Below are 15966 nucleotides of genomic sequence, written 5' to 3' on the forward strand. Positions count from 1 at the left end.
GGGTGTGAGGTAACAGTGCTAACCACTGCACCACCATGCCGCCCCGATGTGAACCCCACATAATGAAAATCAGAAGAACCGTCATGCTTGGTTCCTGAATTGAATGATTCAATCATCATAAATTTACAGTAGAGATTAGGGTCAAAGCAACGCTCCTGCCGAACGTCATTTTATGAGAAAACCTCCAGCTTTGTGGTCTCATAACATTACACCTCTGCATCTGGCCCGCTGATTAACGCCTAGTTGGGATTTCAGCAAACGCGGCACTGAGCGGGAGGACGGCCTTCAGGAGAAGAGCCGCTGATTCAGGAGCCCTGGGGATCATTTCCCTTCACCAGAGCGACCACACTTATTGTCAGGCATTCATATTCAATCTGAGAAGCGTGATAAGGCACAGACTTCGTGGCACATTATTATTTTACCAGTAATAAATCTCTGCTGCTCCTGCCTTCTCCCGTCTCCTGCAGCTCGGGAAATTTGTTCGTTCCAAAGCCGTAGTAACAGATGGGAAGGGAAGGAACTTCCCTGCTATGATACGGAGACAATGCAAAGATTAGGAGTAGTCATGGAGGAAATGCTTTTCCTCAATTCAGTTCCTCTACTGATGTACAGGCTGAATAAATCATTATTGCAGGCGTTATATTCTTAACTGGTCTTTTAATGAGGGTAAATTAGCCTTACGAGAATGACAGAATATTCTCGCTCTGCAGGCTGAAAGCTTTATTTATCCAAGAATTACTTGGAATTACAAGACCTGAGACATTCACATTAGGAGATGCTTTCGTCCTGAGATGCACAGCATGGCAAATACATCACATCGTATTCACGGTCAGAATCTATGTTTCTTTCAATTTGCCACCGGTTTATGCATATCAAATACATAAGATATTTTGGTAGATTGTGTGTATCACAAAGTGTACCTTTTTACTACATTTCTACGTGAAATAGCTTGACACATCTTCCATTTTGATTGATATAACTTTTCCCATCACATGATACGGTTGAGGCACGGAGGTAAGAAACACGTACAACAGCCATTTGGGGTTTAACAGAGAAGGGGGCAAGCAAAGGAAAGCAAGATGGGTATCAGCTCTACAAACATGTCACATGGGCTGTGTGCCTGGACAAAAATATGATTTTTATATCATGAGTTGATGGCAGAATTAATGACCTAAATTCCTCCTGCTCTAGGGTGTCAGGACTCTCCCCCCATCTAGCAAGATGCATGCACAAAATGAAATGAAGGCACTGTCATGACCTGGCTTACATTTTGCACATTATCACAGGCCCACATAATTTGACAAAGAAACTGCTCATGCTGTTCAGTTCCATAATTAAGGACATCATTTCAAGGTATCTTGGATGAGGTGGCCATTGAGGAATATGTCAGCCCGTAGCCCGCTTTGCTATCACAGCATATTTTTTTCATTTAGTAAATGTTTTTGTCCAAAGTAATGTACGCATGGCAATCAGAGAAAGCAGGGTCAAACTAAACTAAAGTTTCGTTTTTAGGGAAATTAAAGTTAAGGGCCGTGCACAAGAGCCCAATGGTGGCACAGAACCGGACTTGCAGAGCCACACACCACTCAGATTGTAACAGCTGCAGGCAGTTCTGTGTACGTTTCACAAACTACACAGTCATTCATAAAGATGGGCAGGACAAAGCGGAAGGCCAGGGTGCATGCAACATCTCTGTTTTTCTTACAGAGGGACTCCCTTTAGCCTTTAAAATAGGTGCTTTAATGGTATCTATTCCAAGTCTATGTAAGGTCACAAGTCACGAATGATTGCGTCTACACGCAAATCCTCATTGCTCAAGTCTAGGTCCAAGTCCAAGTCACTATAGGCAAAACTAAATCTACAAACACACAGACGAATCTAATGCACAAAATATGAGTTTACTGCTGTTATTGTAATGGATTGTAAAACAAATTTAGATTTTCATATTCATTTATTGTTAATCAGAAATATGATAATGAGCAAAGTACGCCCCAAATTTGGATATGTTGTTTGAAACACATCCAACGTGGTAACTCATTTGAGATGATGTCATACAAATGTATATATGACTGGAGTGAGGTATAAACGTCCTCTGCGAGTTAGTCTACCTGTCTTTGCCAGGAAATTCAGACAAAAAAGAAAAAAAACATAAGTCTATAGGGGTGCTTATCATTACTGATAAGCAACCATATTTTGTAGCAGATAACATGGGATTTAGTTTTGAGCTTTTCATTTATTTTCCATATTTATTTTTACTGTCAAAATGAGCATCTTTTAAGTTTTGTTATTCAGACAGAGAGGCAGAACCAATGCCATATGTTTGGTTTACAAATGTTCCTAATTGTGCTTGCGGTTATATTAATAAACCAATTTCAAAACTATTTCTGTTTCCGTGCTGTACCGAAATTGTACCGAACTATGAGCCGAAGCAGACATACAAACTCATGTTTAGGTATCAGTTCACTTTATAGAATCCAAAGTATGCCTAAACTAGATGTAAATTGAGATGGTGACTGATTTAAATTGAGATGGTGCTGGAAAGGTGTCTGTACATGCTTGCTTAGGCATGGTAGCACCATTCCAGACTCGCACACGTCATGCTGCATTCCATTTACCTTGAAAGTCAGAAATTGGAGCTATGAATGACGTTACACTGAGTTAAGAGTGTTCGGTAAAATAAGTCTGAAAACCATTTAACAACACCAGTTCTATCTAGGTTTGCTGTTCGCCATTGTTAGCAATATAGTTGATAACAACACATTACACAGTATTTTACACATACAAACACTGTAGCAGCATGTCTACGGATAGTATTTGGACAGTACTGTGTGTACGACCGATTTAATTAGACACAAATAAGACATAAGTGTTAATAAGCGGTACATAACTAAATCTTTCACTTTGGGTGAGGAATTCTAAAGGTTTGGGCATACTTTGGTTTCTGAGTTGGAACTCTGACTTCAGGGAGCGTTCCAGTTGAAAATTCTGACTAGTAACTTAGGAATTCTGATTTCTCAGTTTAGATGGAACGGAGCATAAAATCGGTCTGTATGCAACTGGACAAATACTGTACATTAGAAGTAAGAAATGTTACCAACATAACAAATAATATAAGTAAAAATAGTAACCTAATAGTACCTTAGGAGTTGGCGGGACATGAAGAAACAGGGTGAGGTTGAGACACCTGGAGGTGAGTGGGGCAAGGCCAGGTCACCTGGAGGTGAGCAGGGAGTAGCTGGGGACACCTGAGTCAAGTTCTGGTGGCACGGCTGCCATGGGGCCAGGCGTGTGCGAGGTGGCCTTTCTTGGGCCGGGAGCCTGGGACGCGGGTGGAAGGGCTGTCTCTGGGTCAGGAGCCTGGAGGGCAAGCAGAGCGGCCCTTTCTCTGCCCAGAGCCTGGGACGCGGGTGAAGTGGCCCTATCAAGGCTGGGAGTCTGCAGTGCAGGTGGAATGGTCAGGAGCCAGAAGTGTAGGAAAAGCAACCCTCTCTGGGTTGTGAGCCCGGAGCTTGGCTCCTAGGGGCGCAGCGGAGGAGAGGATGGGCTCAAGCATCTCAGGACAAGTTATGGTTTCTCATGGGCATGGCCCTGGAAGCACCAGGGCAGGCAAGGTGGCAGCCAAGGGAACAGCCCACTTCCTCCTCCTGCAGCTGATTGATTGAACAAAAGGGGTTTTAGTGAACTGAAGCTATATAAACAGAGACTGGCAATAAACTGGACCACGAAAGATTGAAATGAGAGAATTGTCACAAACAACCGAGTCTCCGCCTATGTTACATGTGTGTGGAGTTTGCATGTTCTCCCCATGTCGTTGTGGGGTTTCCTCCGGGTACTCCGGTTTCCCCCCACAGTCCAAAAACATGCTGAGGCTAATTGAACTTGCTAAATTGCCCATAGTTGTGCATGTGTGAGTGACTTGTGTGTGAGTGTGCCCTGCGATGTAACCCCATCCTGGGTTGTTCCCTGCCTCGTGCCAAATGCTTCTGGGATAAGCTCCGGACTCCCTGTGACCCAGTAGGATAAGCAGGTTGGAAAATGGATGGATGGCTCTTTGGTATAAACAACAGGAATACTTGACAGATGCTCTTTTAATCATTTTACCCAAATTTCACTGCATGCCCTAAAGACACTCCACTCTCCTTTACGTGAACAATGAGAAGAAGTCAGTCACAATAGTCAAACATTGTTGCGTTACGTTTCCTGAAGGCAGAATGGGCAGATATTGTGTCAAAAAATGTTTTTGTTACATGAATTGCATTCAAGGCAAGGCAATGTCTTTATTTACATAACACATTTCATACAGAGGGTAAATTCACTGACAAAGCAAGAAGATATGGCTTCATCTTTTATAATGCTTAGAGTGCAGGGTATTGACATTAGGTCTGGTAATACATTAAATACAATAAATTTAGTGCTGCTAAACCTAGTCAACACATCCATCCATCCATCCATTTTCCAAACCGCTTATCCTACTGGGTCACAGGGGGTCCGGAGCCTATCCCGGAAGCAATGGGCACGAGGCTGGGAACAACCCAGGATGGGGGGCCAGCCCATCGCAGGGCACACTCACACACCATTTACTCTCACATGCATTCCTACGGGCAATTTAGCAAGTCCAATTAGCCTCAGCATGTTTTTGGACTGTGGGGGGAAACCGGAGTACCCGGAGGAAACCCCACGACGACATGGGGAGAACATGCAAACTCCACACACACGTGACCCAGGCGGAGACTCGAACCCGGGTCCCAGAGGTGTGAGGCAACAGTGCTAACCACTGCACCACCCTAGTCAACACATGCAAACTGAAATTGTATTGCTGGGATGTCTAAGTGTCACCTTATGAGGGACAAAGGACTCGAGGGCTGGTGTTTTGATGGGACAAAAGGGGTTTTATTGAATTGAAGCTAAACAAACAGACTGGGAATAATTAGACTGCAATAGATCAAAATTAGAGGACCATAATGAGGAAGGACATGAGTTAATTGGAGGAGTGACGTTAATTACCAGACTTGCAAGGACAAGAGAAACATGCATTTAAATACATAGACTAATGTGGAGCAACATGCATCAGTTGTGGCTCATCAGGACCAAGTGAGGGAGGAAACAGGAGGGTCAGGCAGACATGGTGGGCAGGACGTGACACTAAGTCTAACTCTGATCCAAAACTTACCCTATCGTTATCTTAGTGATACTTCATAGATTAAACCTAGTAACCCTCAGCCTCTAAGTAAAAAAGAGCTAAGATCAGAGCCATAAAATCCGGCTCCCTTCAAAGAGCCGTTATTCCCAACACTGCCCTGGAGAGCAAAAAAGATACTTTAGGGGGATGAGACTGGAGCATGTGTCTGCCTGGGGAGTCACCATCCTGGATCCCGAGGTGTTTCGTTGTGTGCTGGGTATAGCAACGCACTGTACCAGTGCATGCTCCCCAACCTGACCTGAGCCTCCCTGCTTAGAAAATTTTATTGCTACAGTAGCAGTGTGGTAGCCAGTTGGCAAAATGAATTGTGGGGAACTCTAAAATTTATTGCCGGGGAATTAAAGTTAGACTTTGAATAAAGATATTTTGGAGAAACAGGGAGAGTGTGTAGAGTAGGTTTAAACAGTATTATGGTAATATATTTGGTTTACTGTGGAATTTTGGTTCAGTGAAATCTATTGTGGGTGGGTGAAGCCTACCAGTCAGAAATATTTCAGTCAGAAATAATCTAGGTATAAGTGACATTTGATCTCAGAAGAAAATCACAATGAGGTCTGTAATATTCTGTGTGTGTCTGTCTGAGTTTACATGGTAATTTCTTAATTCATACCATTGTTGTCTGTTATGGTTCATACTGTTATACTGTTGGTCATAGTGTAATGAAGTGGATTTACGTATGTAGACATATAAATGACATTTTAGGACAAGGACATTTAGACATACAAAAAGAAATACAGTTAACTACCTAACAGGAAGAAAAGATTGTGAAAATTGTGCAGAGTGGCTAGTAGATGGAATGTGCAATAAATGTGTAGTTTAAGAGTTGAGCGTCACGACTAGAACTTAGGCCATTTGTAATTCTAGAAATTGTAGAGGTTGGGGGTGTGGGAGGAGTAAGGATTAGATGCAGGGAGGGGGGGTGACAGCGCTGTCCAAGGAACACATTGTTGTCATTCTAAAAGCATCTTTTATAGTTAGAAATCAGCTTCTGCACTGGAATAATTACAAGTAACTGTTAACAGCAAATTGGAGTTAGCAAATTGCCCATAGATGTGTATGGGTAAGTGAATGTTGTGTGTGTGTGTGTGTGTGTGTGTGTGTGTGTGTGTGTGTGTGTGTGTGTGTGTGTGTGTGTGTGTGTGTGTGTGTGTGTGTGTGTGCGTGCCCTCTGAAAACCCATCAGATAACCCAATAACCCTGATAACCTGATAACCCAACCCGGTGCCCTGACCTAGGTTGTTCCTTGGTTTGAGCCCATAGCCTCCGGGACAGGCTCCAGACTCCTCTTCAGTCCTGTGTAGGACAAGTGGTTATAGAAAAGGGACCGAGGGATGGTTGTTTTTAATGATGCTATTATACATAAACCTAGCTCTCTCTGGAAGGAGTACTGGTTGCAAAGGAGTCCCGCGAGGCTTGGATAATTTGTCATTAGGCTGTCACGAGTCACATGACGCAACACAAGCATGAAGGAGTGCTTCGCTCACAAAGTCTTATTGTTTTTTGTGCTAATCCTGAACAGGGTTAGTCGCACAATCTAGCATGCATCACCCATAAAAATAGCTCCTTTTCACTGACAGCTGTGAATGTTGAGGTGATGTCAGTTTACTTACTGTTGACAACCATCAGTCTGTGCCTGCAACACTGTGATTTTTAGGTAGGAAGCAAAGAGGACTCTCCTTCATGCTGATCAGGAAGTGAAAGCTGTGGATGTCTGGCACAGCCCTGAGCTATTCTGCACATGGCTCCACTATCGGCCTAATAAATGATTAATGTCTTTAGGGCTGGTTCATGCAGTATTGTTGATATTCGTTGGAAGGCAGAGTGCCTGGCTGTACCCTGATGATATTAATGGAATGAGACAACATCTAAAGGCATGTACCCATTGTCCTTGTGCAGGGACACTTAAAGATAACCATTAGCATAGCTTGAAGGTAGCAGATCACTATGGAACCCTGCAGCAAGAAGGGAACCTCATCTGTATATAAGATGTAGCAAAACTGCTTACAGAGATCTACTTACATGCAAGTCGAACTAGAGTTATTCATTGCTACGCCAGTTGGAGATAATTTCGTCATTAATCATAAACAGCTCGGTTGCACAGTGACAGTACTCTGCACACGTAAAAGTGCAACGTGCAGCATTGCAGACATTTTCTTCACTGTATTTGTCATCTTCCTTCAATATTAATACAAGTGAAGGTAGGGAGGATAGGAGGCATAGGGATCTGCTCCATGGGGACCAATGGTGACAACAAGGAAAGCAGGGCAGTGCTCCCACTGATATATGTATGCAGAGCTATAATTAGGGCACTGTCCATTTTGACTTTGCAGTCTTTTGCCTTGTGTTTTGACTTTGTGTGGGTCGGGGAGATGCTAGTGGGGTTCACTCCAGACTTGGATCCCCAGGCGGCAGAGAAGGTTTGACACTGTATGGGGGATATGAGGGCTACAGAGCTACCCTAGAAAGTACCACTCAGCTCACACCCCAGGCTCCCAGCCTAAGAAGGGCTACATCTCATGCACCTGGCATTGCAGCAGTTGTTGACTCACTCAGATGTCCCGGCTGTGTCTTGCTTGCCTCCAGGTGTCTCGGCCTTGCCCCGTCTCATGATGTCCCACTGGTTCCAGCCCAGTCTCCTAGTTTCCCACTGGATCCAGCCCAGTCTACTGGTGTCCCACTGGTACCCTCCTTGTCTCCACTCATTTCCCAGACACCCACTTTGTCCTCCTCATACCCTGCTGACTGCAGCCAGGTCAGCACCTCACCAATGCCCGACTTTGACCAATGCCTGACAATGCCCTTGACCCCCTCTGGTTCCACTGCCCCTTCTATGCCCTCCAGTCCGGCTCCGCCTTGCCAGTAAGGGCGCCCCGGAGGATCCGCATCCCAGAGTCGTCGCCCAGCTTCCTATGATCCAAATGATTGCCCTAGTTTTCAGTTATTGTGCCTCTGTCCCAGTGTCCTCTCCTGCCTTTGTTTTTGCCCGTCCTGTGTTCTCAGTGGTTCCCTCTTCTGTTCCGACTTCTTTCTGTTGCCTCTCTACTTGTCTGCCCTGTTTGGTATGGCCTGTAATGTTTTTCTTTGTCTCGGTTTCTTCTGCTCTCAGGTCCCCACTGATTGTCCCCAATACCTGATCACTTCCAGTGTCTGGTGTGCTTCGTCTATGAGTGATTTTGTCCATGGGTCTCACCTGTTGTCCTGTTGGTCCTTGGTCTGACCCCTGCCTGTCCTGTTGTTCTGTCCCTCTGACCTTTTGTGGTGTCTGTCCCAGGTGCCCTCTCGGCCCTGCCATGCCCTCTCCTGTCTAGTGTCCTGCCTGTTCCTTGTGTGTCCACCCTGTTGTTCATCCCTCAAGCCTGTAGGGCACGCTTCGGGGAAGGGTATTTCCTGCCCACAGCATCTGCCTGACGATCCTGTTTCCTCCCTCACCTGGCCCTGATGGGCCACATCTGATGCTTGTTGCCTCATGTCGGTCTATATATTTAAGCACCAGTTTGTCTTATCCTTGCTAGTCCGGTCATTAACATTGCTTCACGTGTCAGCTCATGTTCTTCCCGTGCCCAGCCTTCTCATTTTTGATCCCTTGTGGTCCTATTTATTTCCAGTCCCTCTTTGTTTAGATGTGTTCAGATAAAACCCTTTTTGTTTTACCCAAAACGCCAGCCCTCAAGTCATGTGTTCTTCTAGCTGTGACAGTAGATGGTAATACTGCTCTTGCCAAATTGCACATCAAGGGAACACCAGGGTATTTATCATTAACGGAGAATAAAACTACTGAAAATATTTTCATAAACTGAAATAAGATATGAAAAATAAAAAAGTACAACTAAACTAAAACTATACAGCACATTTTGCCATTATTTGAATAATAAGAGCAAACATCGAAAGCTTTATGTTACTTTATTTTAATACTAATCAGCTGAAGTAATGATTTGTTTATCTTTAATGACCATCAGTAATGCCCGGAGTACACTTTGCCATTTTTGATGACTTTAGTACAATGTACTATGTATTCATATAGGATGCTGTACAGATTACAGATCTAAAAACTTTCAGTCTATCCGTAATAATAAAAAAACCAAAACTGAAACTAAATAGAGCTATTTTTTAAAATAAAAACCAACAAAACCACACTGAAAACTAGCTAAATTGAATTGGATTTCAAATGAACATTGAAAATAATATAAAAATAAAAGCTAAAATAAAAAATACTATAATAACACCAGGGCACACCTACTTCATGGGATAAGCAGATGCATCTGGTAAGGGGATAGAGACATTGCATATTATTTAAATTGTGATTTTTCCAGTGTTGTGTATGTGTGGTCAGTTCGGGCACATCAGTCTGAATGAGCACCATGTGACTAGTCCCAGTGACAGAGAGCTGTTACATGCAAACAAAGTGCACAGAATATCTGAATGACCAGCCAAATTTCATGTGCAGCAGATGCAAGAGAAGCCAGCTTGTGCTGTTGGGGCTGATTTGGAGTCTTTGAGCTTGTCTGAGAATGGGATGTGGTAGTCTGCTGTTACTGTCTTAGCTTGGGCACCATTGCATTCCTAGTGCTGCCAAGATTACAGCATTGCCTAGAGCAGGCTCACAGAGAGATCCTTCAACATTCACTCAGATGAACTAGGACGATTTAATCTGTTTAATACCCCAAGGAATTATCTAGATGCAAGATCCCTTAAAAACAGCAGAGCATTACAGAACAGCAGGATGTGATCCCTATGCCTGCTTTCTTGAACACTAACAAATATGGTAGGCTTCCAAATCTGTTGTTTGTGCTTTATAACTTATATGATGAGGCAAAGTAGTCTTCTGTGCACTCAAAGACAAGTATCTGAGCCAACAACTATATTGTATCAAACGTAGGTGGAAATGCACACTTACAGCCTGCAAACACTGCAGATACAATTGCTGAAAAATGAAAGAATATCTGAGTTACTGCAGCAAATTTTTATTTCGCAAAGCATTACAGTTGAGATTTCTCACAACTGGATTCAAGGTGTTAGCTAAACCTGTTTTATTGCTCCAAGATCTGACAAGGCATAGAGGCACAAATAGCACCGAAGGGGACCATCACACCCACACTGCCACTGCATTTGTGGGATATATCAGTGAAGGAAAGAAAAGGAGTACGAATGGTGAAGAGTTTTGTTGGGTTCTTTAAGAAGAACCACATGCGACTCAAAATCAGAAAGACAACAGCTGGCGGACTTCAGGTGGAAAATGGAATTGCTGTCTGCTGTCACCATCTGAAGAGATTGTAGAGGTGTACAGTCCTATAAGCACCTCAGCATGTACATCAATGACAGGCTGAACCGACAAGACAACAAGGAGGGAATCTATAAAGGAACCTGTTCTGCAGTTTATCATTACAATTGTTGTTTTCTTCATTGCTGTTTACTGGGGGGTAACATCATGTTGAAGGATCTTGCTTGGTTGAGGTAACACTTGAGGAAAGCTAGCTCTGTCATAGGACTAAGTCTTGATTCCTTGAAACCAGTGGTGGAAAGAAGAATTGTGTGTTGCTTTCGGAACAATGAGCTCTATCCCCTCGACAGAGACCTCATTCAGTTTAAGGGCATTAATTTAGTGCACCTACCTAAGATGCATGATTGAGTACTTCAAGGACTCCTTCGTGCCTACTGCCATTTGCTTTAGGTCTGGTCTCTGATCTTCCTTATTGGGCATATTTTAGCTGATTACTGAAATAAAACACACATATAAGTCTATAGATATTGTAACATCCCATTGGATTAATCAGATTGTTACACCCTTTTTGATAAAACTTCTTCTAAGCAATTAAGGGTGATGGTATTAGGTGTGGCCTCTAAATATGAATCGTGGCTGTACATTACACTTTATCACAGTAAACATTTCATGTAGGTTGGTTTAAGTTGCTTTTATGTTGTTTTAAGGGAAACTATAACATGAGCATATAGTTGAGTTAGTCATTCTTAATATTGTCTTGAGGGTGACTAAGTTCCTGCTTGTGACTAGCAAACATCGATATTGTGCTGAACACCAATATATCCTTCCTGGGTTAATATTAAACCAATTTAACAAGTTATCATAGTCTGGGAGTTATCCGCTATAAACCCACACTCACAGCCTGAATAAACATACCCATAACAATAAATGTTATAAGTTCTAAATATGGCCCTGTCTGAAACGAAGCTTGAATATAGTTAAGAATTAAGATGCAAAAGGTTTAACAAATCATTATTTCCTTTTCGCCATATTACAGGACACAGTTGTCAATTACTTGTTAAATCTTGCAAACCCTGTACATGATTTTGCATTTCCATCCATTCATTTTCTATACCCACTTGTAACTTCCAAATGAAATTCGTAATGCTACACTTCTACACATTCATCACAGTTCCGCTGCAGTTTAACACTACAGCCGCCATCACACGAACAGAGGAGCAGATCAGCACCACGCGCTCGCTACTCATCAGCGGCGTGACGCCACATCCGGTGATCTGCCCCGCTTTCCGGTCTCAGCCTCGGTGGCCCTGGGCAGTAGTCCGATCTCCTGCCGCGCAGAGCTGTCATTATCGCGTACCACCACGCAGTGTGTTTCCCATTGAAGCGAAGTCTGCCTTCTTGTTTTAGAACAACACCGCCGACAGCCCTTTCGGTCACATTATGACTCTGAGGTGATACTTAAAAGTCCGGGTGGTTCTGGGTGAGTGCGTGTCTTTTAGATTCTGTGGTCGCTGGGTATGTCTGAGGTGCCCGCTTATCGGCCATGCATGTTGTGTGTCTCTCGCAACTTCTTTGGGATGTGGGCGAAACAAAGGATCGTACGAAGCTTAGCTTGTTACTTTGTTTTTATAAATTCTAATTTGTAAACCCTTTTTCATTTAATTGTTTGTTCTGGCAACGTGTTATCTTTACCAGTATGCCGTGTAGTGTCTCCTTGATGTGCTGCGTGCCGTAACCGGTTTGGCCTGGATAGCATTGGCATCTAACAAAGACTGTTTAGGTGGTTATCAAACCGGGATGCCGCCTGGGTATCATTGCCGTTTTTGGCATCGCCATGCTGTTGTAATGCCCGAATAGGTGACATCCCCCCAGCACCCAGTATGTCCTGAGCGCATCTGGCTGGCTTCTCAGAAGGGCTTCACGTCTTTCATACTTCTGCTTTTCGGAAGCAACACGCGCTGGCAGGGTCTTCTCTGCCCTTAGTGCAGTTTTAATATGGCTTTTGTATGCTGTGTGGATTTACAGGTTCCTTTGCAGATTTTCATATGGATGTTATAGTGAGGGTATGCTCTGTGGATTCACCGGTTCCCTGGCTGTTCACCTGGCTGACCACCTGTCTGATCCGTGGTTACTGTAAATTACCGTTCATCCATAGCCGTTTCGTAGGCTTCTTACAACATCTTTAGGTTTTTGATGAGTGTCTGTATCCTTCCTTGAACTACGAGTCTGCTGACTCTACACGTGGAGTTTATTCTGCTTATTGACTCACCTACCGAGAGCAAGTTGGGGGAGGCGTAAATAGAATTTCCCCAGATGGATCAATAACGTATCAAATAATAACAACAACAATAATAAGTATAACTATTACTACTACTACTACTACTACTATTATTATTATTATATAGATTGGGGACAGGGGTGTCCCTACAATATTCTCTTAACTCATATGCAATTTTGCATGCATAATAGAATCAAATCAAATCAGGATTTGGAGATGACTAAATTTTGTTGCTGTTGTTCTGTGCTCATCTTACATTGTTACACATATTGGCATGCTCATCTTCTGTTTGAGCCAGAACATGTGTGTTTGCTGGCTGTCTTTTCCATTGAACTTGAACTTATTTTGAGCACCTTTGTAAGTCTGATGTTTTGTCTGTTACTCGGCTTCTGGGTGTTGTTTTTTTTTTTACTTAGCCAAATATGAATATTTTTTTATCATAAAGTCAGAGTTGTAAGTGGTGCTCTACCAGATTTAATTACTTGTATTTAGTTGTGGTGCCAATGGTTCACACACGGTTGTTCTGTAGCCTGAAACCTTCCCAGCTGAGGTGTTTTGAATCCCGTCCCCCTTTCTGGAATCTGTGTGTTTTCTTGATGTTTGCATGGATTTCCTCAAGGTACTCTGACTTTCTGTTGTAGTGTGAAAACATGTATTTAGCTTAATTAGTCTTTCTAAGTTGTGTGTGAGCCCTGTGATGGCCTGATGTCCCATCCAGGGTGTTCCCTACCCTAAGCTTATCATGAGAGCCTACAGGATCACTGTGATACTCTACTGAGTAAGTGCTTATAGAATGTAGCAAGTTCAAAAGCAAACGAGTCCGAAATTAATCCCTTGACATATTAAGTGAAGTCGTTTGGGTGTGTGTGCCTTTTATTTTTCGTCTAATGACAATGAGCGATTGTTATTTCGTCTTTTCGGATGGGATTCATTTCTTTACTTGCCAGAATAATTATTAGTTTGCTCTAGTGTTTATTAAGGTCAAGAAATGTTTGCCAGATTACTTGTGTCCGCTAACCATGCACATATAATTAATGCATTTTACGCTTTTAAACAAAAGATGTAGGAAGCTGCGGACTCAAAGTATAAATACTACCATCTGAGCCATAAGACTTATGCTTATCACAGGCAAAATAAATTAAAGGAAATGAGTCAGATTGATGCAATGCTTGGTCTGTCCTAGTTTCTGTAACTGTTACAGGACAGGGGACATGTATGGAGTTCGAAAAGCCTGTGGTGCTTTTGCATTACCTTTGTTGAAACGTATCCGGCCCTACAGGGAAGCATGTTCATCTGTGTAATTGTAGATGCCAGAGGGTGAGATCAGCTGCCATTCTCACTGGGTCACTGTAAGATATCAGAAGTAATCAAGGGTAACACTGTCTATCTGATATCCGAAACCTTGTGTATTCTTAGACACTTTGATTATACACTAAGTATTTATTTGTTCTTTTATATTTCATGTTGTTTTTTGCACATATCTACTTTGAAAAGTTGAAAGATTTTGTGAGATCCTCCTGGGTAAATGAGTATTGTCCCGATGAACCATTGTTAATGCTTGGATGGAAGTTTGTTCAGAATATCAGCTTAAATTGTTTATGTGAGACTTTGAGTTTAGTTGTCCAGGTATTTTTTTAGTTTTTGATGATTTAATCTCTCTATTTATGGGATATTGATTTGAATTGTACTTTGGCTCAGGGGGTTTCGACAGTTCTTAAACCTGGAAACCTCAAATGAGAATTGTCCAGAGACAGCTCTCATAAGTAACTCAGAGCTAAGGGGTGGGGGGTTATTTCTTTCAGACCGACTTCTTAAGCTTGAAATTAACATTTGTTGGGACGCATATCCTTCAGTGTTTAGTTGTCTCACTTGTCATTCGTACTTCAGTTAGTAGGTATTCAACCTAGTAGGTATGTAACTTATGTAAGACTATGTTTGAGACTTAAATATTAACTTCTCCTTGAACTTTGGGACCACTTTACATGGAAGTATGAACAGATGAGCACCTCTTTCTTTGTTTGAAGGAGTGATATTTGACTCTTGCCCGGTGCCTGGGCTGATGTGCTAGGACAGTTGAAATAACAAGCTGTTAATAATCTATCAAAAATAGCTTAACCACATAAACATTCTAACCTTAGAGCTAAATCATGCAAAACAACGATCTTGTCTTGAAAATGCATTATCATTCATGTCCAGCAATATTTTCTGCCACACTGTTCTTTTCTCCAAGTCTGATTTGGATGATTTTCCCGTGAAGTATACCTACTAGTATTAGCCATGGTATTAAGCAACAGTATGAGCAACAAACTCACAACAAGAAGGCAGTAAGTATTCTTTTTATACAGTTTTCATTAAATTAGTTCTTACCTCTTGACTATAACAGACAGATTTTTTAAATTATTTTACTGATAATTCTTTTAAATACTCGTATCTTATTTATTAGCGTTGACTTCAATATTTATGCGAACTAACATTTTTTATTCATTATTTTATCATGAAGGTGAATTGCCTGTATAATTCTTATAAATTCAAGAAAAGTTAAAAATTTTATTTAGAGAAAAAAAAAATCATTTTTGACACTGTACTGTCAGTGAGAAATGCTTGGCACAGTACCCAACACCATACTCCACACAGTAATGTTAGCCTAAAGCCTAAACTTAGGTTATCTAGATTACTAGGACCTGAGCAAAACTGCCTTCCATAATGGTTTCTATCATGCTGAGATTTCTGCTGTCGTACCTGTGACTGTGCCTCATTGGTTTATCATTGGAGCTGTACTGGCCATAATCCACCTATAATTAGAAGAAGCATATGCAGCTGAGTCACAGATTGCTGTGAAGAGGAAGGGCAAACCCTCGTCAGTAAGGTCAATGGCTAATGGGGGAATAAGTGATGCAAGTACTCTTTATTTCAGAAATATTTAGCGTGCTATCAGCACTTAAGTGTTTATGCTTACCTTCTGCCAGGTAATATTAGGCTATAGGTTGCCCATTTTGAACTCTTTACCTTTTTCTAGGCTTATTGGTAGTTTTAGAGGCCCTTGGACTGTTTTGTGGGGCGGGAGCCCACCTTCCCGAGGCTGTGAGCCTTTGCCTGGGCTTCTTTTCACATATCCGCTCAAAGGCAGTGACCTGCTACAGAACGTCTGCTGTTCAGAGTCCGGGTGAGAAAAGTCCCCACACGATGTGAGGTGCCTCACCAGTCAGGTCCCCGGGTGGGCTGCCTGTGGGTTACCTCCAACAAGGCCAAGACCTCCCTCAGCCTGAGATG

The 15966-nt window shown here is 42.5% G+C and overlaps 1 protein-coding gene and 1 long non-coding RNA gene across 6 annotated transcripts in view; one reads left to right on the forward strand and one right to left on the reverse strand.

Annotated features, from left to right (window-relative positions):
- Positions 1–3302: 3302 nt before the first annotated feature.
- Positions 3303–11618, reverse strand: LOC125709351 (uncharacterized). Its single transcript, XR_007382682.1, has 3 exons — positions 11537–11618; positions 10810–10912; positions 3303–3650 (listed from the first exon to the last, which is right to left on the reverse strand). It is a non-coding gene; the product is annotated as an uncharacterized LOC125709351 (long non-coding RNA).
- Positions 11619–11700: 82 nt separating this feature from the next.
- The window catches only part of atp13a3 (ATPase 13A3), a 38352-nt gene continuing 34086 nt past the window's right edge, over positions 11701–15966 (forward strand). For 3 of the 5 annotated variants that reach the window (XM_048977663.1, XM_048977666.1, XM_048977668.1), the window contains exon 1: positions 11701–11898. The gene's annotated coding sequence lies outside the window, so the exon portion shown is untranslated. Of the gene's footprint in view, positions 11899–14372; positions 15021–15966 lie in introns of those variants that run through there. The other 2 variants (XM_048977664.1, XM_048977665.1) reach the window with 2 other exon arrangements.

Source organism: Brienomyrus brachyistius, chromosome 15 (genome assembly GCF_023856365.1).
Source record: "Brienomyrus brachyistius isolate T26 chromosome 15, BBRACH_0.4, whole genome shotgun sequence".
NCBI lineage: Eukaryota > Metazoa > Chordata > Actinopteri > Osteoglossiformes > Mormyridae > Brienomyrus > Brienomyrus brachyistius.